Raw genomic sequence first — 13,425 nt, 5'->3', positions numbered from 1 at the left:
CACCTACCGCGGGCTGCGCGGTCCTCCGGCGGCGGCTCGGCCGTGTCGAGCGAGGGCAGAGCACGGAGAAAATAACGGTAATGGGGGAAAAACAAAGAGCAGCTGCTGCTGAGAAGCGGCCGCTCGGCGGCGGGGGATGCGGGGCAGGGCCGGCGGGGCCGGTCACCTGCCGGGCGGGAGCGGCTGCTCCGGGCGGCACCGGCGGCTCAGCCCCGGGGCGGGGGCTGGCGGGACCGTCCCCTCCCCTCGCCGCGGAGCCCGGCGGAGAACACCCCCCAGCCAGCGGGATTTCTCTCGCTGCCGCTGCTTCTTCGTTTTGTGCAAGTCACGGGTATTTCTGCTCTCCTGGGAAGGTGATAAACCCCCCCGGTCCCTGTCACTTCCCGGGGATGGGGGTGTGTGCCCTTCCCTTGGGGCAGCCGGGGTGAAGGGGCTGGGGCAGGCGGCTGTCGCTGTCACTGTCACAGGGCTTTGCCGGGCACATCGGCGTCAACCTCAGCACCACGCTTCAGGCTGGGAAGAGCTTGGCCTTAAAAGCTAAAGCACTCTCAAGAGTCACTGTCAGTGTGCCAAAATACGGCTCCATCTCCCCGAGGATGGGGGAGCTGCCCGGTGCGCCAGCTCTGCACCGGGGGCTCAGGGTGCAGGCTCCGTGGTGTGCGGGGGCTGCGCAGTGTGCGGGGGCTGCGCGGTGTGCGGGGGCTGCGTGGTATGCGGGGGCTGCGGGTTGCGCGTTAGCTGCCTGCAGCATCGAAGAAGCAAGTGCGATGACTTCATAGCTTGGCCTGCCTCCACAAGCGCTTTGATGTGGCATTTAAGTTGTGTTATCTAAGGCTTGCTTAGAATAAATAAGCTTTTAGCCCTGGCTCACATGGAGCCTGTATATTTAGACAAGCAGTCTGGACTGTAAGTATATCGAGCCCAGATGTTTTGACAAAAACATATTCTAGTTGACTGCGGTTTAGCAGCTATTGAGGATGGCTCCTAATGCACCCCACAGCACAGGTGGTGTCGTGCTGCCCTGCACCGGGAGCCAGTGGGGACAGGGGTCACTGGTGGGGATGGGGTCACTGGTGTGGATGGGGTCACTGGTGGGGACGGGGGTCACTGCCCCCGCAGCCAGCTCTGCCTCCTCCTGCCCTCTCTGCCCAGCAAACCGCTGCTGCAGCAGGTGCCTGTGTCACCTCCCAGGCTCCCAGGGTGGCTTTCAATGGCTGGCTCCTGCTCCTTCCTGCGGTGAGGAACCTTGCAGCCTTGAACATCCATGGGCCTCCTCGGCTATGAGCCCCATAATTAATATACGCTTCTTGGGTTGTTTGGAAGTGCAGTGAATAATTAACCATAGAGCTGCTCCTTTTCCCCTCAAACCATCATCACACAGCAGAGACAATTTACACAAGATTTTCTGCAAGTTTGGTTTAAAATGAGACCCAGGAGATCCCCCAGATCCCAGGCTTTGGTTTTGTCGCTCGCCTTGGGGCTGTACCGCTGAAACCACCCAGCAAGTGCCACTCAGGCCAGTACAGGCTGGGGACAGCACTGAAGTGGAATGTCCCCCCATCCTGCCCCGCTGCCAGCGCCAGGGAGAGGAAAAGGAAACCCCGGCTGCTCCTCCAGTGACACGCGCCCGGCCGAGCCTCAAACTTGGCCAGAAGCTGAGGAACGCGCATTGCAGACCGTTTTGGAAGGAGTTGCAAACCCCTCGTGAGGCTGCAGCTCTGCAGGATTCCAAGCCCGGGGGAGCACCGGGGGATGCTGGAGGGGAATTCGCCTGCTGGGTTGGGGCACGCAGGGCTGGGTGGTGATGGCAGCAGCACCCTGGGGGCAACTGGGAGGCGACGCTGCTGAACTGCCCTGTGAGCTGCCCGTGGTCACCCAGCCCCTCGCCCCCTCTCTGGGGCAGCAGTGCCTGCAGCGCCCACCCCCGCGCACCCCCGCAGCACTCACGAGCAGCTCCGGAGCCGGGCAGCGTCCCTCAGACGGGCACAGGCATCGGGGCTGTGCAAGATCCAGGCAAGCGCTGGCGTGTGCTGGCGGGCACCGTGGTGCACCGGCACCCGAGCGGCACCGTGGCTGGCAGCGCGGCCCGGTGCTCTGCACCCGCATGGGACAAGGAAGTATGGATAATCCTTCGCCTTGCTATTTTTTCCTCTCATGTGATCTTGTTTTTGGACTGCTATTTTGGGGCTGGACTCCAGCCCAGGTGAAAGACAAGGATTTTATCCAGCCTACCTCCTTCATCGGTCAGAGGCCTCCCAGGACCTCTGTGTGCTGGGAGGACGGGGTTAAACCCTCTGCCGGCTCTGTTTCTGTGTGTGCCTCCCAGCCCTCTCCCTCTCTGCCTGCAAAGCCATTTTTGTCCCCAGACGCGTCCGTGCAGCGGGAGTGATGGCACACAGGCTGTGCTGTGCGCGCCGTGCCTGCTGCCCCATGTGCCCTGGGGCTCTTGTTGGGACTTGGCATTGCTGCAGAGTCAAAGTCTCCCCACCACCCTTAACCCTCTTTCTGCTCATTTCTCCCCCAGAAACAACCTGTCAGGAAGCTGACGGGAGATAAATAAATTAAAATAAAAATGCTCGTGGCTTGCAGCAGCCTTGACATAAACCAGTGTAACGCCCGACCCTGCAAACTGCTCATCGTCCGCCTTGCACCAGTTGTGAGCATCCCATGAGTGCTGGGAGGAGATGGGTGTGCATGGATGTGGAGGCTGCTGGGGGTCCCCCCATGGAGTGTGGGAGGCCAGACCCCGCGCTGCAGCCCACACACGTCCTGCCTGTCCCTGCCATGGGGCCTCCTCTGGGGACAAGTCTTGGGGACATCCTGGTGCCTCCATCCCCACATGCTCAGCACTGGCAGGGCTGACTATTTCTACCCCGTTTGTGTCTTTCATCCCTCTGGGTAGAAGCTGAGGGTGCCAGTGGGTTCTGCAGGGGGCTCCAAGAAACCTGAATTTCCCTCTCCTGAGGAATTCTCCCCGTTCCAGTGATGGAAGGAGCCGGTGCAGGCAGGCGGCATGCAGCAGCACAGGCCCACTGGAGCACCGGACGCACCGCGTGGGACTTTAATCACAGGTAGGTATGATTTGGTTTACAGAGAAATGGGTTATTCCAGATACATGCTGGGTAAGTGAAAAATTCAGGTCCGAGAATTAGAAACCACCCCCTTTTTGTGTCTGTTTCACAATTTTTAGATAACATGTACAATTATTTTCTTTTTCCTGCTTCCCATTAACCAGTTTTATATGAAATAAATAACTGCTCTCTGACACTCCTCAAATGCCCTGTTCTCTTTTGCCAGGGGGCGGGTAGGAACTCTCGCGGCGTGGGGGTGGATAGGAGCTCTCGCTGTGCGAACACCCCAGGGTGAAAGCTTTGCTTTTGTGCTGTCTGCAAATGAACGACAACAACCTGTAACCGAAAGCTCCTTATCCCCTTCGGCCCAAGTGACGTGTGGGGGCTCACAGGGAAAACCGGTGCTTTGCAACCGCGATGGTGTGTTTAGTAACGGGACGGAAGAATTAGGGAATTGAGAGGAGAAACATGCGGGACAGGGCGGCGCAGGAACTACCTGCGGCCGCCAGGGGGCGCCGCGGGGCCGCAGGTGGATGGGGAGCAGCTGTGAACAGCTGGATGGGGAGAGAAGCTGGGCACAGCTGGATGGGGAGAGCAGCTGGGCGCAGCTGTTTTTTCGGGTGCAGCTGGGCACAGCTGGTTGAAGAGGGGGAGCTCAGGTGGGGCGGGGACACAAGCAGGAGCGGGCAAGGAGGGGTATGGCACCGAAGGGTGGAGTGAGCACTGCTGGGGAGGGCACAGCTGGGGCCTGGGCACATCGGGTACAGATGTGGCACAGCTGGCAGCTGCAGGCTGTCTGAGCCCCACACGAGTGATGCTGCTCACGGCTGCAGCATCCACGGCTGGAGCACATCTGAGTGGCAGCAGAGCTGGCAGCTGTGGCCCGTTTGGCACTGTGCACATCTGGCAGCACACCCAGCTGTGGGGCCCAGCTCACCTCCGCTGGCTCCTGAAGCTGCTGCAGCTGCTCCGTGCTCGGGTTCACCTGCTGGGTGCCCACGGGTGGTGTCAGCGCTCTGCTCCTCCGGAGTGCGACCGGGGGGGTCAGGAAGGAACTGAAGACAGGCAGGAAGACTGTTCCTCATTAAGATCATCTCATTCACCCTGATTTCTGTCCAGACCAGCCATCCTCCCCAGCAGACACGCAGCAGAATAATTCTGTTTGTCTTTCCTGCGGCTTGCGCATTGCTCTCAGCCCCGGCGCATTCACCAGGATCCCTTTGGTCTTTTCCAGTCGCGTTTCCCAGGAGGGAGCGCTCCCTCCTGAAGAATGACTCCCATCCTTTGTTTCTTAACGGATGACCTTATATATTGAAACGAACGTTGTTTACTGGTGCTCAGCACTAGTTTAGAGTCAAGAGCTGATTCCCAAAGGCCTCTCCTGGATACGCTAACCAAATGAGGAATCTTCTCCTGTAATTACATTTCTGGGACAGCAGACCTTTTCTGATTCATTTAATATGTGCCATGTTGCATTTATTACAAATCAGATACATAACAGAAGCCCTATTACCTTAAAAGTACTGCTGTTATCGTGTATTGACTTAATTACAGTTTTATCTAAAACCAGATCAACTTAGCTTGACAGAATCCATTTTCCCTGCCCCCTGTTGCCTGGTGTTGTTTCCTCCCTGCAGTTCCTGCTCCATCACGCCAAGAACCCACTGGCACACTCACTTTTCACTTGTCTCAATCTTCCCAAAGCTACCAAACATGAACACAAAGAGCCCAGGAGGCTCCTCGGGGTTCAGGTGATCCTGCTCCAGCTGCTGTTCACCTTTCTGACCCGGGGAGCTGCTGACCCCCCGGTAATTCCTACCACAGAGAAGTGATGCTTCCCACAGCCGCCCTTTGCCATGGCTGCTGCTGTTTACAAAACCCACCCAAGGTAAGGCCCAGAGCTGATATCTGCTCGTTAGCATCACTTTCCTCTTTCCTCTGATTGTTCTGTGGTTTCCATAGCTCTCAGAGCTGCCCCCGCTTCCCTGGAAGCCAAGCCAAGGCACGTTCTTCCCGCTCGGGAAGGCGCTTTGTTAGCTCGAGCGGCCTCCGTCACTGGCAGTGGCGGCTCTGAAAGGTGCGTACGGTCCCGTCAGAGCGTGTCCCCAGAGCTGTCCCGAGTGGTCCCCACGTGCTGTCTCTGCTGGGGATGCTGGGGGTGATGGTGCAAGTGCCGCAGCTCCCGGGCTGGAGGAAAACACCGCACCTTGGCAGAGCCGCCCTCTCCGGACACGTCCCGTGCAATTCCCCACTGCCCGCCAGCATCTCCCACCCCAGGAGCGAGGTGCTGCGGGCTCACCCGCCTTTGGAGAGGGCTCACCCGCCTTTGGGGAGGGCTCACCCACCTTTGGGGAGGGCTCACCCGGCTTTGGGGAGGGCTCAACATGTCCTGAGCCGCACAAGGACCTTCCCAGGGAAGCACCACAGGTCTGTGCTCTGTCACCTTCACCTGGTGGGCACCGAGCACCCTGGCACCCAGCCCGGCACCCAACCTGCACCAGGTGTCAGCCCAGCGCCCAGAACTGAGTGACATGAGCGTTAAAATACATCTTCCTGCATCTGGAAAGCATGTGACGCTGATCACCAGTCCTGCCACATTCATATTCTACTGACTGGTTTTAATTTGATTTCCCACGTTTGACAACGGAAACAGATTTTCCTTGCCCGGTTTCGGCACAGCAGCCTGCTGCCATGGTGCCGTGGTGCTGGCAGGGCTGCGGTGCTGCCGGTGCTGGGTGCGGGCGCTGCGGGGGTGCTGGACCCAGCAGGACCGTGCTGAGCCCCGGATGTCACACGAGGCTCAGGCTCAGAGGAGCCCAGCTCTCCAGATCTGCGTCACTGGCTGATCTTTCTTCTTTTGCTTTGCTGCCCAAGACGGTTTTTCTCCCTCGCTGGGTGTGCGGGAGGGCAGGGAGGGCGGCCTGGGGACCCGGCACCACAGCTCGTTCTGGGACAGCAGCTCTGCTCATTGCGCCATTTCTGATCTGGACCCCAGGAGGAAGACAAAACTGGGGCTTCAGTGTCTGGGGCTGCTCCAGGAGATACCTCACTGCCCAAAACCTCCAAGAATTCCTGATTTTCTCTTTGTCAGCTCAGCCACTTGTGCAAATAGTGTTGGCCAGGGCTGGCCACACAAAGCAAGGTCGGTTATAAGCTGTTCTCCTGGAACAGAGGCACTTGGAGCCGGCACAAAGAAATCTCTGTCCCTCTCCTGCGCTGGCATCCTGGCAATTAACCCAGAGCGTCGCAGCTCGCCCTTGTCCCGAGCGCTGAGCGCGGGGCTGTGCGAGGGGCGGCTGGCCTGGCCGGGTGGCTGGCTGCGCGGCCCCCGCCTGCCCGGGACGATGGAGCAGCCGGTGTCCGGCTGGAAAATAAGAAATGAATGAGGAACTCACCCAGTTCCAGGAATGAGGACAGTCATTTGGGTTTTCACGCTGAATTCTTTTCAAGAAATGTATGTCCCTGAAATAGCAGAAGTAGGAGTCACCTTGGATCAAACGTGGCCAACCTGACATGAACATTGCCAGTATTTATTGGCGTATATGACTTTTTCCCAAAAAATATTTCAGGCAAAACCTCCAAGCGGTGACCCAACTGCTGATCCTGCAGGGCCAGGCAGAGGTACGCGGGCAGGGTGGCTCCAGCACCCGGGCTCGGGCTCTGCAAACCCTGCCCAGCTCTGCCCGCGCTGTGCGGTCCCGGCGCGTCCTGGTGGGCGGAGGAGCCGGTCCTGGCCCCACACAGCGGCGTGTCGGGCGCTGCAGCCGCGGTGCGGGACGCGGGGGACCCAGCCTGGGAATGCAGCCCTGCCCTGCCTGGAAATAACAGCCCGGCCAGAGCTGAACGCGGCTGCCATGGGAAGGCTTGGTGCAACAGCCCGTCCGCAGGTGGAGGCTGACGCGCTCCACGGCAGTGCGCCACGCTACTGTAATTATAAAATACAGTAATTGCATGCCCAGACTGGGCCAAAGTGCTTGCATGGGGAAGTACTCTTGAATAATTAAGAAATATTCTGTATTCGATTTGCCACTGTACTTCCTACAGATCGAATTAGTGAATGAAGAATTCAATGAAGTCATTTTTCAAATCTTTGGCTTTGTTCTTCTGAATCTTTTTTTTTTATTATTTAATTTTTTACTATGTAAAGCCACAGGAAAACCTCACTGCAGCTAATACAGGCACAGTGAGTATGAAAATTAATTATACAAAAACGAAGGCAATGGGAAAGAATGTAAGTCATGCTTAAACAGTATTGTAGAAAATACAGTTCACTCAAGTCCAACCTACTAGGAAACAAATATTTAATTGTAGAGTAAATAACGCATCTTTATTTTAAGAGAGACTGGTTTCAAAGCATATCTCACAAGCCAAGTGAATATAAACAGGCGTGCGGCCCGGCTCGCACAGCACCCCCGCCCTCCTGCATCCTGCGGCCGGAGGGGAACGCAGCGAGCCCCGAACCGGGGAGGAACCGGCGGGGCCACAGCCGTCAGCTGGGAACCATCACTGGTTTCATTGGGAGAGCTGTGTGGGAAAGGGGCCACTGCTGTCCCAGAACTGGAGGGACAAGCGGCAGAGAAGCAGGGCTGGGAAGGAGGGTGTCGTGGGGGGACGGGCAGCTCGGTGCTGCCCCTGGGATGCTGATGCTCGCCGGGCTGCGCGTCCCCACGTGTCCCCGCTGTGGCATGGGCAGCGATGCCGCGGGAGCCGGGGCTGCCGCGGTGCCCGATGTGCCCTTGCAGCAGGTAGCAGATGAGGAGCTCTCCAGGCACTTCGTGCTTTTAATAGCAAATGAAACTGCTCCAAGTCATCAGTATCTTATCTGCGTGCTTCAAGGGCACGTCCTCTGCAAACACTGCTGTGAAAGTAAATACAGCGCAGCCATGGGGTTTTCCACAGCGAGATGTACACAAAGAGGGGATCTGCTTACTGCACCCCACCCCAACGCCTGCACCGTGCAGCGTGAGGACACTTCACACCATAACCTTCAGCAGATGAAATATATGCCTGGGAAAATAATTGAGATGATGAGGATAATTTTGTTCTCCTGCTCCCGCAGCTGCACGCCTCATGCAGCTCCAGTCCCCGTGTCCCCAAGCAGCGCGGTGAAGCCACTGTACCGATCTGTGGGGACAGGCAGGTTTTCTGGCAGGGCGATATGTTTACGTGCTGACATGGTAAAAGTGGGTTAAGCGAGGCGCCAGACATCGCCAAAACAGCCCCGTCAGTACCTATGCGTCCCCTTGGAGAGCTCTGGGGACAGAGAAATGTCACACCACAGCGTGGTGGCTGTTGGTACTTCATTACCCTCCACATGTCCCCATGAACAGCTGAATACAGCCTGGTCTTTGCTGTTGCTGTGTCCTGCTTCACGCAGCCCTCAGTTTGCAGGCAGAATGTGTTCCCAGGAGGGGGCTGCGTTCCCCGGCTGCGGGACAGCGCTGACCTGCGCCAGTGCCGCGGTGCAGCCCCCGCTGCCCCCGCCACGACCAGCCCCGCTGTGACTTTGGCCTCTGATCATCTCGGCTGGGGAGAAGCCGCCTCCCTGGAGCGGGTGAACCCTCCTTGAATTGGAAGTCCCTCTCTGGCTGTGGGGTGGGCTGCTGGCCGGGGCACGGGGGCTGCTGCAGCTCCTCATCATCCTTCTTAAGTTCACCAACTTAACAAAATGCAAATCTGTACCCTGGTTCTTCTCGTCTCTTGCAGGGCAGCCTGGCTGCAGCATCTCTGTCGCTCTCCCTTCCAGTTCCCCTCAGCCAGCAGCTCTGTCCTGCAGAGTCCCCGAGGTCCCTCGTCACCCCCAGCCCCATGGGCACCCCTGGCTGGCCAGGAGAAGAGGGTCCCTCCTGCTCAGCTGCCCATTCCCACCTTCTGCAGAGAGAAGACAAAAGAAACGTCAATCCCCGAGGCTGCAGAGAAGGGTTGGGATGAAGGGCAGGATGGGTGTGGGCAGGGGGTGACCCGGGGGCTGCAGCGGCAGCTCCTGCCTCCCAACCCCAGCCCCAAGAGCAAACCCCGTTGTCTGGGTTTCCAGGGAAAGTCGGGACAGTCAGTGGGGATTTCCACGGGATTTTGGAGATACCGTTAACTACTTTTGGAGATATTTTTATCCAGGGCAGGCAGTGGCCTTGCTGTAATTATGAAAATGAAAATTATTTCCCCTGAAGCCAACAGCGGGGAGTTGATGTGAAGCTGGCACAGGGGCAAAAGCAGCCTGTGTAAGGGGTGGTCACCGAGGGCCGGGGGAGGACAATCTCCCTCCAGCTTCCAGGAGCAGAGACAGAAAAAGGGGGAACAACAGGGGCTGGGACCACTGAGCAGAACCGAGAGGAAATTAATATTTAAACGGGGAGAGCCAGCACTTCCATCCATCTTACGGGTTGTACCAGGGCTAATGCACAGCGCACATCTCTGGAAACCCTCCAGAAAGGAAGCTGGGGTTTGGTTTGGGAACTTCTGCTTCTAATTCCTGGAAACACGTCTTCAGCTCCATTTCACAGTGGTCCAGGACTTTTTTTCCAGTGGTTATACAAATTTTAGGAAAACATTCCTCTCCTTGGAATTGTCTTATGATAATATGACCCTGCTTCAGTAGTGGGAGGTTTTTTATGGCTTCAAACCACCCTAGAAGGTGCCTGCAAGGGGTCCCCAGGTGCTTCGCGCATCCCTGGGACGGCTGGGGACTGTTTACCCGCTGCGTGTCTGTGGGTTTATTACAGCCCGCCCTGTGCTTTGAGACCCCAGGAAGCCAGCCCAGCGCACCTGCTGGCGCGGGGCTGGAGCTGCCGTGACGTGCTGGTCCCAGCCAGAGCCCCCGTCCCGGGCGAGCCGCGCGGCGCTGGCGGCAGCACGCGAGCTCAGCGCCAGACCGGGAGAAATCGGGCTGCGGGGCAGATGGAGGCTCTTCTGCCCATGGGGCTGGCGCTGGCCAAGGGAACGGCTTGGTTTAGATGGGATGTAACAGATTTTTCATGATGGTGGTGAGGCACTGGAGCAGGTTGCCTGGAGAAGCTGCGGATGCCCCATCAGTGCAAGTGTTCAAGATCAGGTTAGATGGGACACTGAGCGATGTGGACAAATAACAGATGTCCTTGCCTGTGGCAGGGGTTGGTCTAGAATCCAGACTCCAGATGATCTTCAAAGGTCCCCTCTGTGATCCTGTGACTCTGGGCTCCCCATCCCCTGGTGCAGCTGGGACAGGGACCAGCTGCAGGGTGTCAGTGCTGATGGGAGACACGGGGTATGGGGTTTAAATGCGGCTGCTCCAGCTGGCTGCAGCCTTTGGGGAGCTTTGCAGTGTCCCTGCTGGGTACCCAGCCTGGGTACAGGGGTATGTGCTGGGACTTCTGCTGTTGTGGCACTGCAACTTGTCTCCAACTCCTGCACAGCCAAAGGCAGGTACTGGTGTGTACTGGGATGGGGCAAACAGGGGTTTAATGCACGTGGTGGCCAAAAGCCATCCTGCCTTGTGTTTGGGTTCAATGTAGGGGAGGTGGTTCTGCTGCAGGAGCTCACCTGGGTGAGTTTTGCGGGTATGTACCCTGGCAAAGGCTGGTTGTTGTGGGTGGTGAGGCTCAGGTGGCTGGTGCTGTGAGGTGTAGGGCAAAGCCCTTTTGTGGGGCTCAGCCCTTGCAGCCCGGGGGGAGCTGTGGGTATTGGCTGCAAGTGAAAATTGCACCCTGCTTTTCCTAGGCTGCTCCCCTGCTTCTCAGAAACTGAGACCCCAAACAGGCAGAGCCTTAAAAGTTTAGGCTTAAAGTTGCTTTAAATTCAATAGGTTTAATTCTAAGTTGTCTCCCGCAGCTATTTGTTCAGAGCCTGCCTTACGAAGCTGGGGATGGGGATGTATTTCTGCTGCCTTGGCTCCCATGGTCAGCAAGATTGTGTCCCCAGCGCCCCGCGGCACCTCGGGGTCCCCAGAGCTCAGCGCCCCTCCTGGGTCCGGCCTCGAGAAGCTGAACTCTGCTCCTGCAAGGAGAACCTGCCAAGGAACGCAGGGCAGTGGGTCTCCTCCAAACCAGGAAGGTTTTGAAAGCTTTGCAGAAGCAGCAGAAGCCGGGGATTGCTTTATGAGTTTCATACAAAGCTCGGGTCCTTGCCCAGCCATGCGGTTCCTCTGGTGCACCCGGGCTCTCAGGGCTGCAGCTCCAGCCGAATCTGCTGCCTGGGCTGCGTCAGACTGAGACTTTTCTCCCCTAACCCGACCGATTCCAAGGGTGTCACTTACAAAGCAGAGCTGAGGAATGTACAAATTCCTTGGCATGAATCTGTGGGATGGCTTTCAAAGGGGTTGTGTGGCATGTGTGCGACGGAAAGCAATCGGCTTCCAGCCTTTGGGAAGTGCTGGGTATCGAACAGGTCGGTTACGTCTCGGTGACGACTGCTGCTGTTCAAGGTGCATGTCAGTGCATCTGGCAGAGGGCGACCTGCTCCCGCATCCCCTGCTGCCACCCTCTCTCCCCACACAAAACCCCGTCCAACGACCTGGGGAAGTGTTTTTCCATGGAGAATTACAAAGATCAGAGCTGCCGTGTAGAACATGGATAGAGACTAAGACGTTGTGTTTGCAGAGGAAATGAGTGGCAGCTGCTTGGCTGGGCCTTCAACAAGCTTTCGTATTTCCCCCCAAAAATGAGAGTAAGAATAGACAGACTGTTTGGCCTTTCCTGAAAACCAAGCTTTGTCATATCTATAATTAACCCTGTTATTTAAATAATTCTTCCATGAACATCTTTGATGATTTAATAGCCCTTGATTCACTTATTACTTTTCCATTTTGGCTTCCTGTGCTGCAGTGATTCCCAGGGGCATGACTAATTTCACTTTTCCATTTAATTGAGAACTTGTTTCTGACTTTGCCTTTGTGTGTTCAGCTGCAGCTCGGGCTGCCTGCTCGCTGCCTCGTCCCTGCCCCAAATGCACCTGTCAGTCCTGCTATTTTCCCCTAGGAAAAGCTTTGCAGGGAACGTGGAGACCATTGGTGACCAACACTTTGCTTTTTTCAGAAGCCTTTTCATCACAGTGAGGTGGTCCCATAGGAATTTCACCGTGGCTGTCAGCTTAATCCTGAACCTCAGCTGCAGGGCCAGTGGTGCTGGAGCCTTGCAGAGCACCTTGTGGTGTGGGGCTGGGTTCCCCCTGCCCTCCTTATCCCCAGATGCTGTTATCTGAGCTGGCTTAGAGGCAAGACAAGTTGTAGGAGATGGGATGCGCTCAGCCCTCCGAGATCCATGGGGTGGAATTGGGAGCAGGACAATTGCTCTGGCTCCCGTGGTGGGTTTTCCTTGCAGTGTGCTGCACGGCTCCTCTTCTTAAGGGCTTCACCCCCCAAAAATCCCATGCTTGAAACTCTTCTTCCTCAGGTATCTCTTGTCATTTTTGTGTCAGTGAGCACTTCCCCACAGGGGAAGTAATGCTTCCTTTGCTACTTCTCTGGCAATTGCAAAGGGACCAGATTCTTTTTTCCTCCCATCTTTCCAAATAAGCAGCACTTGGCTCCACACGATCTCCGTGCAGGTGAGGCTGGGGTGGCAAAGGAGCTACAGAAGCTCTTGGGCAGCGCAGCACAACGCCAGGGATGCAGGGCACGGTGGAACTGAGAGTCCACCCTCCTCTTGGGGCAGAACGTAACCTGGACCCTGAGCAAGGACACGATGATCTTCAGTGCAATTAACCCTCTTTGCCTGGAAGGTAATTATATATACAAACGCACATGTAAGCAGTGAAGCTCCTTTGTGTGTTCTTCCTGCATCATGTTCAATGTGCTAAATGCCTCTAGGCATCCAAGTGCCCTGACCCAGTAATTTCTTACCCTTGCCTTCGTGCTTGAATGATCGTCACATCCCCAGAAGTTACGGCCACACAGTCACTGTCTTCATGATTTGCAACGCAGACTAAACCACGCCGCAGATAACAGATCATAAGGCGGCGCTTTGTGCTGTCTCTACGTGCCTGCGCTGTGCCGTTAACACTTACAGCGGGAATGCCGCTCCGTAGTGAGATACACAAGGGGTCACTGGGGCTTGACGCAAACAGCAACTCGTGCTGCCGGGTAACTGAGCCTCTGTGACCTCCCAGTTCAGGCATTACTCTAAAATAATGTTTCTATTTTGCATATTGTTGTTCTTTTTAATGATTGGACTCTCTGATTTTGAAGGTCTCTTTCAACCGAAATGATTCTATGGTTCTATGTCCGGCTCCTGGGCAGGGCAACGTGACCACAGACCCAAGGAGGAGGATTCTGAAAGCTGCTTGTCTGTGGTACTACAGTGTAAGGGTCTCACAGTGCCTTTGATTGTCAGTCACCAATACCATTGCCACCCCAAACTCCGGGAAGACAAAAGCAACATTGAGT

This window comes from Nesoenas mayeri, assembly GCF_963082525.1.
Source record: "Nesoenas mayeri genome assembly, chromosome: 14".
NCBI lineage: Eukaryota > Metazoa > Chordata > Aves > Columbiformes > Columbidae > Nesoenas > Nesoenas mayeri.
The sequence above is the reverse complement of the archived record's forward strand: the minus strand, read 5'-3'. Positions refer to the sequence as shown.